Source organism: Aplidium turbinatum, chromosome 3 (genome assembly GCF_918807975.1).
Source record: "Aplidium turbinatum chromosome 3, kaAplTurb1.1, whole genome shotgun sequence".
Taxonomy (NCBI): domain Eukaryota; kingdom Metazoa; phylum Chordata; class Ascidiacea; order Aplousobranchia; family Polyclinidae; genus Aplidium; species Aplidium turbinatum.
Genome location: NC_137474.1, coordinates 43,238,607 through 43,250,633, shown reverse-complemented (window position 1 = coordinate 43,250,633; position 12,027 = coordinate 43,238,607). Strand labels below are relative to the sequence as shown.

Here is a 12,027-nt window from a genome sequence, read left to right as displayed (position 1 = left end):
GAAGCATATTTTCGCTTTGCATACGATTCCACCGACCGACCAAGCAAATTATAGTTCTAGGTGGGGGTTGCTTAAAGCTATTCCAATGCGATGTCCAGCCACACTGTCCCAGTGGTTGATTAAAACGTCTGTTCTCGAATTTCGAAAATGTCGAGCATAGGGTTGCTTATTTTAAGTTTGCAAATGTCATGTAAACACTAGTGTGCGCTTCACCGTTATTGTGTTTCACGATCAGTGTTCTCTTTATGCAAGTTTTTGTTGGCAAAATAGGTCGGTGTGCCAACTCAATTTATAATAAATTGGCAAAATATTATATATAAATTTAAAGACTTTTTCTGATTGTAGCCTATTATGAAAATATTTAGCTTAGTACTGCAAAATGTTTTTTTTTCTTCTTTTTTTAAAGAAATATAGAACGCTTCATGATTTCGCGTGTTATCCTTGCGCAGGGGCCATGCTAATCTTCTCTGTATCGTTCCAATTTTAGTATATCTACTGCCGAAGCAAGTTCTGCAAAATGTTATTAATCAACAAATTCTTGCCACGCTGATAAGCATCGCAAGTAACAGTTGTCTATAACAAAAGAAAGAAGGTTTTATAGACTCTCACAAAAAGGATGAAAAACCAACTCATTGCTTTTTTAAAGGGAAGACTGTTCATGAATTACGATAGAATTACGATTTTTGGGTGATTTCTACAAGCATTTGTTTCATGGTGCCTGGTTTCTTTTTCCCTGTTATTGGAGCCTATTTTTCGCTGATATGTTTGTAGGTCACTATTGTTGCCTGTATTGTAATGTGTCAAACATTTCCTTGTTTACTAAAATTGTTAATTGCAAGATATCATTTGTGAAGCAAAGTGACAACACCACTCTTGCTTGGCGATGAATATTCTGATGAAACCGCTCGCCTCGCTATAAGTGCGCAAAACAAGTGGCCTCGTTTATTAGGCATTGTTAAAAAAAGTCAAAAGTGTTATAAAAGGAGCTTGGCCTGGCAGTAGCGTTGTTCGATTCATTTTGTTGCTGCGGTATTCTAACATAAATATGAACAACATGTAACGCTGGATACTGGGTACGAAATACGTTCTTTTTTAGCATAAGAGTCAACCTACCTAACATTTTATTAGTGCGGCCCGCCACAGCTCTCCTTAGTGCCAAAGTGGCCCGCATGCAAAAAAGGTTGGTGACCCCTGAAGTAAATCATTTCCATCTCGAGCACGCTTTAACTTTCGCGTTTTTCAGACTCCTGCTGTGTTATGGCAAGTAATATTAATCGTTTTGATGGTCGGAAATAAAAACTGAACTGAAGTATGTGACTTTAGAAATGCAACTTAATGTTTGATATTATTAAGTCTTTCATTCAATAGGTGCTGTCAAATAAATATCTATTTTGTATTCTTCTCCATTCCGACAACATTATTTTTGTCAGTTCTGTTCATGTTCAGAATTTGTGCTGAAAATGCTCTCAGAACGCACCAAATTCAATGTTAATTTTAAAATTTTCTGGCAGAGGCCCCCCAGACCCCCCGCTGATGCTTTGCCGTCACTGAACACCCTGTCAAAGTGGTCACGGTACGCCACTGAACTGAAGATGATCTAGCTTCCAGCTGATCGAAATCGATTTTTAGCTATATATGATTGAACTGACTGGTAGCCACTTTAACAAGTCGAAATTCTGCCACTAAAAATGACTAGAATGAAAACGCCAACCAATCATAAGCCACGGTTTCCGTTTTTTTTATTGGCATCAGGCACAAATTATTCTCTTAACAGTTCTACACTTATTCATTCACTGAATTCACCAGAAGCAATAAAAAACTGTCTGTTTTATTCTAACGATAGATGAGAAACTCTTAATTGTAATTGCATTCTAGGTAACCATTTCCTACGAAGAAGATACACAAATTAGGAAAATGTGAAGTAAACCAATAATAATATCATGGCTTGTATATTGTAGTTCTACAACCGTTAAGGTTTCAGCAACAGAACTCATTTTAAATTTTGCTTCATATTTGAAATGTCATCACATTATTACCCGACTTATTCTTACTGCGTTATGCAAGGAAGAACACAATCGGTACCGTTTTTAAAGTCTTCGGTATGACCCGACTGAAATCGATTTTAGATCTACCCGCACCAGAGCCGAAGACAATAACCACTCGGCCACTGAGTTGGTCGTGAAACGCACCAGAGCACCACCAGAGCACCACCAGATGAAACACACCACACTATGCTATTCGCTCTGAAGATGACCATTGAAACGACTGCGAGGAATGAAGAAATTACAAGAGCAAACCAGGAGCAGTAATCGCAAGTGTGTCAACCAGCAATCTGCTGTACAGTTTTTTACATTGATTTAAAATCTGCAGACGTTAGACCAATACAAAAGATACAGATCCTGCTCGCTGACTTCAAACTTTTATTGCTCAGATGACATCAACTAACATCATTGAAAACCATCAGCCACGTAGAAGCACATGACTAGGAAACTGTGTTCCGAAAGCTAGTGCAATTTGCTATTACCACAGCATCAGGCTAAAACAGGTCGTTAATATCTTCATTGTAAAGTAAATAAGTGAAACCTTGTACTGCTCTGTTCCTAGCTGCTTCAAAGCGATCGGTCGCGACTCAGCATTGAAAGCCACTCACAGTTGAATTCCGAACAGCGCAATGCAACTACCATTGTGAAGCTGCAGAATACAATACAAGCATTATTATTAACAATGACTTGGTGTTTGCTTTAACGCTTTCGCTTTCTTCTGTTTCTTCGTTTCCTCTTTTGCGCTCCTGGGCGAGCGGTATTTCTACTCCTGCTGTGATGCGTGTAGCGCTGCTTCTTCCCAGGAAGCTCTTCATCAGAAGAATAACTGGACTCTTTGTATTCATATTCTGGAGCTGCGACTGGAAAATGATTTGGTGGGGGATTTGTATAAGGGGCTGGGCATGAGGGTTGAGTTGGTGATGCGAGGGATTGTTGTGGGGCAGGATTGAGGGGATGTTGATAGTATAACCCAGTATTTGGTTCACATAGAAACAAAGGGCTAACTGGTTGAGTGTAAGGTTGAGGCATGCACTGCCCAGAGTTAAAGTAAAATTGTTGATTAGGAAGCGCCACTGGATTAGGTCCATGAGTAGTCTCCATTGTTTCAAGTTGGGGTTGGCCGGCGTTGGGCATGGTAGCGTAAGCGGGTGGATAAGGAAATTCCTGCTGCACATAGTAACCAGGAATATATCCTTGATTAGTGTTTTGACCGTCATATCCTTGATTAGTGTACTGCTCAGGCAAAGGTTGGCTTTTCTCTGGCTTTTGCGTCACAGCCGTGGTTGGCGCCAAATCTACCATCTGTACTGGTTGACCTGAAACACCAAGTGGATACATAAACAGTGATAGAAGCGTTGCAGATAGCCGCTAGATGTCACTCAAATAATTTTAACATAATTCTTTTCAATTTGTTTTTATTCTTGAACATCATAGCAAAAACAATACATGCCAAAAGAGCAGATGTTAAGACAAAGGTAGAAGCAACAAAACGGATTGATATTTATAATTTTGTTTGGTTGATGGTTGTGTCGATCTCTAACCGAGTGTGAGTTTATTACATTTTTTACCTCCAGTAGTCGTTGCTTGAGTCAGATTTCTATGGTTGCGAATCCTCTTCTTTCTCCTTTGATGGATCTTACATCCGATGAGAATGCAAAGCAAGATGAAGCAAAATCCTCCTGCTGCAATCCCAACTAAAGCTTCGATGGAAAGAGGAAGATTTGATGTTTTCTTTGTGTCTGAAAAAGAATGTTGTTTTTATTTTAAAAAAATCATGCAATTTTTTTGAAAAATTGAAGCAGTCGTTTATTATCATGTAAAACATATTTAGTGACTGATCATAGCCTAAATTATCCATAAATCATTTAAAAATCCAGCTTTCTAACAAATAGTTGTGTCTGTTGGTTGCTGTGATTGGTTTGATGGATGGAACCTTGTAATTCTCATTTTACCAGGTGCTGTTGAAAAAGATAAGATGTGAGTAAAGGAGAAGTCCATTTGCCAATTATTGTTCATGCTTACAGACGAGGTACCTTTACGGCACCAACCAAAACACGCAGACCTTCCTTTTCGGGTAAATAATCAGTTATTCCAAATTATTTTATTGCTGCATGTGTTGCTTCTGGATTTACGACATGTCATAAAGTTGTCTTCTTACTTATAATGTTCACGTCTTTGTTATTGTCTTCTCCGTAATAAGTTGGTATTTTTCCTTTTCCAGGTCTCTTTTTGTTACCTGCCACGCATGAAAGATTGTTTGACAATAAGCCCATCAACTAATTTTATACAGCAAGTATATAAACCCGAAACGGCTTCAGTTTGTTGTATAGTGTGTCACTAACATATGAAGCAAGTAAAACATAGTTTGACGTACCATTCATTCAACTCAAAATGTACAAAAGCACAAAAAATATTTTTGATTTTTATGCAGCTTTGTGTGACTCTGTAATGTAGATGTAAGGCTGTTAAGAAGATTATTTAGGCCCGGTACCAATTAATGACATCCTCGGGCGCCAAATCAAAACTCGTCTAAAAAAGGCCCAAATCCAGAGAGTAAGGGGTGGTTTCTTCAAGTTCCCTGGCCTCTTGGGATGTTTATATGCCCTTAAAGTCATCCCGGTACCGAGTTGAACATTACCTACTAGACCCTCTTAACGCTACTGTGTAGATGTAAGTGTAACTTGACGTGTAGCTTGAAAAACATTTTGCGACTTACCTGGCCAGGTGGCAAAAGGGGGAACGTATACAGTGGGACGTTTGCGATCGTTTGTCACTGTGAGTGTGACTAAGTCTGGATCAGTTCGTTTCGTAGGCACAGACCCTGGAGGAATGAGGGAGGAACTAGGTATCACCACTGGCCTGAAAAGTAACTTTGCGATGAAGCTTAATTCGTCAACGGACTATCAAATTGGACTGCGTCCATTTTTGGTGTTTAACTAACTTTGCTTTGCTCTTTTACCAAAGGAGCTTGGCTATTTTCAAGAAGTTTGTCTTCAAAAGTCTATTGCATGTATTTTTTGCCTAATGCACACCTTACGTTGGTGCGAAAATAATGTTTTTAAAGCTTGCCTTTTGGAAAAAAATTATTTTGGTTTTCCAACAATAATAAAATTTTCCTTTTTATACAAAATCTTTTTACCTTTAAATTATGTTCAAAAAAGCATAGTTAACTTACGAGCCAGGTGTTTCTGTAGTGGTCTTTGGAGTGGAAGGGGAAGTTGACGAGATGGGTGAAGCATCGGTCGGTCTCAAATTGCGTAACCGACGCGCTATCTCGCGGTTATCCAATGAATATTGGCCGTGATTGATCCAGTCGCTTGGTCGCACTATAGAGCAAAATAACAGTCAATAAAAAGTGTTCCACTTAAATTTTATTATTTCACTTTTTTGACAGAAACGCAGCCTGCCATTCTAGTTAGCAGGCTACTATCTTGTCTGAGACAAACAAGATAGTAGCCTGCTAACTAGAATAAACGTTGAACCAACTAACCAGCTCGTTAATGAATAAAAAAAGGAGCAAAACCATGAAGAATTTACTTCTTCGAAGCGATAAAGTTGTGTCTGTATCTGTAGAGTGTGTAGACAACTGTGAAAAAACTAAGGTGATTGACAAAATTATTCCTACTGTTCAAGTTAAAGTAACTTTACACTAAGATCACAGTGATAACTTTAGTGCAATCAAACGCAAAGATAAACATTTAAGGACTTACTTTCTGGGTTTGGAGCTTCTAAAGTTTCTCGGAAAACGAAAGCAAATCCTCGGTAGTTTTCGGAAGATTGCGGAATCTCCGATTGTAATTGAACCATGACGAGATTACCTGAAGAACAAAAGTGTGATTATATTGTCTTTTTAAATAGACGGGGTACAGCCAAAAACGTTTGCAGCTTTTTTTATTTAAACATAACAAATATCGTGTTATTGCTATGTTTCTGTTGCTTATGATTAAATAAGGTGATCTGATAAAACAAGCAACCCGGTAACGTTGAAAACAACAAGTAACTTAGATTATAGCCTATTGCAGTATTTAAAAAAAGGACAATAAGATATGTGCCAAAGACCTTTTTAGACAAAGGCCATAATAGAGTATCCAGTGGCGTTCTTACAAACAGTGGAGTTGACAGGAGGGTCAAGGGTGTATTTGACTCGGGCCCGGCATGATTTTATGATTTCGTAACTGTTCCAAATGGACCGGATACTTAAAACATCAAAGCGTATTCTTTGGAAATAGTGCGTTTTCCAATTTAAGCTCATTTGCAGTGTACCTGCAGATACAATTGTCGGGATTCCTGAATTTCCACAAAATCTTCCCATAGAATGGCCGGTTATGGGAGAGATGATTTTTACATATTGATCCATACACTGCCCTGAGGGTCCCGGTCCGATCAAGTAGAAGTCGCGGAACTCCAGCCGCACTTGATAGCCAGGTCGACATTGGACGCTAAAATTAAATTGAAAAGCTTATTTGCATTGTCATAAGAATGCGGGAACTCTTAAATGCTTTGTTCATACTCACATTCATGGACCCAATTCGCTAGAATACTTTAACTAGTGTAACTTTGCGTGATATTCATGCTATTGAAATACATCACAGTTGCATTTTAGTACTTAATGATGATTACCAGGTATTTATCCAAAAGTTGAAGACGTAGCTTTTTCTCTAAACCTTGAAAACAGGTCTCTGCCTTCATTATGGCTAAGTAAGCCTAAATAATTTTAATAACTATTTTTCACGTTACATAGAAATGGGCAATGACCTCTACTCCTCCGGTATAAGTCAAATTACAACCCTTGAGTGTAATTGCCGTGCAGAAAGACCACACCCCTAAGGCAATGGTCCCCCAACCTTTTTTAATCACGGGGCCTTTTTCAAAGGCCTATGAATATAAAACTTCCTTCGAGAAGTGACCATAAATATATTTTTTAAAGTTATATTGTTTTTATAAAGTTTTGTTAAAGCACAAATGGAATTTACTGCTTAATTTTATTATATTTTAAAAAGAAATTCATTCATGGACCATTTTAAAACTTTTTAAAAACTAGAAAAGGAGTTCTGTGGAATCCAGGTTGGAATCCACGTCCTTCAATGTACAGTACTCCGGGAGAGGTGCTTTAAATATTTTTTTCTATTTTGAATCTTTTCCATATGCGCCCAAGCCTTATCTCACCTCCACAAGCACATTCTTCCAATTGGAAAACGACTTGGAAAGCCTGGACTGAATGACAACTGGATTCGATTGGTTGCGTACAATGACGTCATGGCGCAGTCAGTCCGCGATGCGAGGGGATCGAGAGCACAGCAAGTGTCAGGTTCTGAAATGCATTGGTTCAATATTGTTACTTGAAAAGCATTTGAGGTCAGAAAAATGCAATAGAACTGTTTGAAGAAAATTGTTAATCATGAAACGTTCAAAAATTTTCAAATAGATTCTATTTGAATAAGCTTTACTGACGATATCATCATCATCATCAGGAAAAAATACGGAGATTTGTCTACGTGGCCGCTTCTTTGGAAGATTTGCCCGCGGTGGACAAAGAACAACATTTTGTCAAGATTTCAATTACATAAAGCCATTAACCGCACAAGACCACTTTGGAACAGTGCACGACGATGAGAACTCTGGCAAAATTAACGAGCTTAACATATAGTTTCTCAGTGGCTGCATCGGTTATGATACTTAGCCCAGGATGACGACGACTAACGATGGTCCCATTAACGATGGTCCCATTAACGACTAACGATGGTCATTAATTGAAATCGATTTATGATTTGACATTATGAACAAAGTAGCCACAAAGAAAAACAAATTGGTTTGTGTTCGACGCGGTATAGAGCAGAGTCGCTTGTCTAGCTTACTGTAGCTTTCTGATCAGTTTTCCACTTTGAAACAACAATCCACTGCAGGGCCGTTGAGAAGATATTGTGGGCCTGGTGGCCTACCCAGGGTATTTTTTAAGGTTTGGTTTGGGTGACCGCTAAGTAATTTTAAGAGACCGCAAGTGTTTTATTTAAATACCAAAAAATAGCCATATTTGCTTAAGACATAGCGAGAAATAACCATTACTTTTCTACTGTAGTTGCAATTCCAAATTTTGGGAAACTGCTGGAGAAATTTGGGGGACCGTTTCGGTCCCCCAAAACACCTTAAAAAAAACACTGGGCCTACCAATGACATTATTGGGCCCAAGTTAAGATACTTCTCAGAAAAACGTACAATAGCAAAAAAAGTTTTCGAGCCCTTTAGAAAGGTTGCCCGAAATAAAACGTTCCATGCCGTATTGTTAAGTTCAGTTTGATTTTTATTTCTGAACACCACAACGAGAAACAATATATGAGCAGAGATAAAGAAAAAGGCAGAAGCGACAAAACGCGAACGCTATAAGCGTTTGGTAATGGTAGCACATCTTACTTTTCATGTAGGTGTTTCCAACCCTTGTATAAGTAGCACGGCAAGTTCCCACAAACAGAAGTACAGACAAAATTAAGTGCAGCTTTTTAAGTTGCATTATTCTGCAGCACGTGTACAACTTTATCGAAGCTATGTCTGCAAAATATGCTTTTAATGCTTCAATATAGCTATTGTTATAAATAATAGGCTATGTAGGCTAAGTCTAGGTCTAATTAAAAAAACAGCTATCCTATTAGTTCCTTACAGGGACTTCTAGAAGTAATAGAAATCCTTGGTGTCCTAGTTTAGCAAAATTCAACTTTGAAGGTTTGCAACATTTTCTGAAAAAGCGAAAAAGATAATTTTTACCGTATAGGTCAAATGCAGTCGGTTAAGTGCCGACGAAGTGACGGCAAGATTAAGCAACAGGGGTTCGACTCTCGGGGTGTGTGCTTGCGAGTAACGCACTTCCAGGACAGCTTTCCGTTTAGCGGCACCTCGTGGATGAAATAGTCTACAGGCAACAACATTTCAACTATAAGCCCGAAATTTATAGTTTGTTAATCTCGTTGACCGGTCATAGAATACATTTCTGATTAGTTGTCAACTCGGCTCTTTAAAACGAGTACCGTAGGTCTGTTGCTTATTCGAAATGATTTTTTTCACAAAACTATAGGGCAAAGTGGGGCGTGTTGTCACAGGGGCGTGTTGTCACAGCACGATTTCCATGTGATAACCCAAGCGTATAACCACGAGTTTTCAATGGAAGGCATAGTTTTCAGTTCTCTTTCGTACAAGCAGTGAAGATTAATAACTTTGTCACCACAGCAGAAATTATGAGGAGTACCATTGAATTTTGGGCAAAATCAGGTTTTTTAACTAAACTAAAAAATGGTCTGGCAAACTAAGGTATGATCATAACTGATCAGCAAAGATACCATTCGTTAGCTTTAAGCCTGCTCTTTTCATCATACCAAACAGATAAGACATGCAAGTAGAGATGTACACATGGTTGTTGAAACCACGTGATTTCATACCACGGGGCGTGTTGTCACAGCTGTGACTACACGCCTCGTGGTGTGCATTTTTAATATTAAGAAACATGAAAAATTACACTGGTCTACAAATTTCAACTTTTTTTTTCAGGTTTGGGTTTTGACAACTGATTTTGGCTAATTTTGGGGCGCTGAATCCGAAAATGAACTCAGATTTTCTCTATCACATCAAGTTTTTTTTCTATCGTTGCCATTATTTTGTGAAATTGACCAATTTTGCCCTTTTTAGTGCAGTAAAATGTCAAATATAATTATTTTCTGACAGCTATAAACTTTCAAACATAGAGATATTTTTACACTAAATTCATAAATTGGTTCAGATTTCCTCTAAAATAAAAAAAATTCCTGTTATGATAATCGTAATAGGACATAGTAAAGATTGGTAGCGTTGAGTTTTTCCATGCTGGCTTGAACTCCCTGTCTTGGCTTCTCAGGCGTTATCTGTGGGTCAGCTGCTATCTCTGTGCACTGTGCAGATGGAATATCGTAGGAAGACAGCTGGTGGGAGTAGATTTGACTTAGTAATAAATTCTTGCTTAGTAAAGAAGATTTATTTTAAAGTTTCATAAAGCACATGTACATTGTACAGACCAACATCAGAGTTCAAGGTGAAAAGTGGTTTGTAGAAGGAAAAGGTATTTTCATACTTTATAAGTTTGAGTTCAAGTCGGTTAGAGTTTTTGGTATAGTGGTGTTTCTGTGGAAAAACTTGCTCTTAGAAAACTACTAACAAAGAAAGGTTATATTTGATCTCAAGCTATGTCTGCTTCCAGCAAAAGAAGAAAATGTTGTAATGATCCGGATATATTTCGTTACATTTGTGGATGCTTCATGTTGAAGTCTCAACAATGCAATATTACCACGTTTGTAAAAAGGGCATATCTTGCTTACTTTAAAGTCAAGTTGAGGGACCAGGACAAAAACTGGGCTCCTCATAAAGTGTGCAAGACCTGAGTTGAATGTCTGAGAAGTTGGTCGCAAGGAAAAGGTTCACAAATGAAATTTGGAATACCCATGATTTGGCGAGAGCAACGAAATCATTTTGACGATTGTTATTTTTGTCTTGTTGGTGTGAAAGGGTATAACAAAAAGAGTAAACATCGTTTGAAATATCCAAATCTGGATTTGGAATTGCGCCCAGTTCCTCACAGTGATGAAAAGCCACTGCCAGTATTTACATCACTTCCAGAACTACACGAAGAGGCTATTTCTTTTTCAGAAGCATCGTTTAGTGAAGGAGAAAGTGAAATTTTTTAACCAGCACCCGAGGATCTGTCAGACAAGCCTTCCCAGTTTAATCAGATGGAATTAAATGATTTAGTGAGAGATTTGTATTTGCCTAAGCAATCTGCGGAGTTATTGGCATCAAGGCTACAGGAAAGGAAACTTCTCAAAGCTGGTACAAGCGTGACATTTTATCGCAAACGAGAAGAACTGGAGACAAAAATATCATACGTGATCAGTTAGTTGATATCAAAAAGATCCTCTTGCCTCCTCTTCACATCAAACTTGGTCTCATGAAACAATATGTAAAAGCTTTGGATCATGAAGGAGAGTGTTTTAAGTATATATGTTATGCTTTTCCTGGTCTCAGTGAAGAGAAAAAAAGAGCTGGGATTTTCAATGGACCACAAATCAGGCAATTGTTAAAAGATGAAAACTTTGTAAAATCAATGTTGCCATTCGAGGCTAGAGCTTGGAATGCTTTCGGTGCTGTTGTGAGAAATTTTTTGGGAAACAGAAAAGCAGAAAATTATAAAGATCTCTTAAGGGAGCTACTGCTTAGTTTTGAAGATTTGGGATGCAGGATGAGCATCAAAGTTCACTATTTGAAGAGCCATGCGGATGAGTTTCCAGAAAACCTTGGGAAAGTTAGTGAAGAACAAGGTGAACGTTTCCACCAGGATATTAAAATTATGGAGGAACGTTATCAAGGTCGGTGGGATTGTCATATGATGGCCAACTATTGCTGGAGTTTTAAAAGAAAAATTCTAGATGCTGCTCATAAAAGAAAGTCCCTCAAAAGAGCATTTTTAAGCTTATAAGTGAAGAATTCATATTTTATGAAAGCTCTTTTTTGACTGTTTCTGAACTCGCCCTGCCCAAGTCCCTTTGAGTCAATCTTTATTTTGGCACTTTGCTATTTCTGTGTGTGTCTTCAGAATTTCTGCACTCCATTGGAATGTCTGTGTGCATATTGTGTGAACTGTAGGCTATAATTCAGATAATACCTTGTCACTGTCCTATTGACATGTTCGTCAGCATAATGTAACGTTTGATGTTATTATGGTTGCTCTTTTGCATGCCTATGTTTTACTCCAAGGCATGAAATTTTAATAAAGACAACGCAAATTTGTGTGAATATAATATAGAATGCTTGTTTGCTAATTAAAGCTAGATTATTGCAGGTAAAACAGTGTTTATTGCATCAGAATTCCTTGTTTTGACAATAAAAGGGTAACAAAAATTAGGGATATTTCATATCTCAAAAACGTGATGTGATAGAGAAAATCTGAGTTCATTTTCGGATTCAGCACCCCAAA

General features: G+C 38.0%; 1 non-coding gene across 1 annotated transcript; it reads right to left on the bottom strand.

Moving 5' to 3' along the window:
- Positions 1 to 404: 404 nt before the first annotated feature.
- Positions 405 to 507, bottom strand: LOC145767726 (U6 spliceosomal RNA). Its single transcript, XR_014288877.1, has one exon. It is a non-coding gene; the product is annotated as a U6 spliceosomal RNA (small nuclear RNA).
- Positions 508 to 12,027: the final 11,520 nt, after the last annotated feature.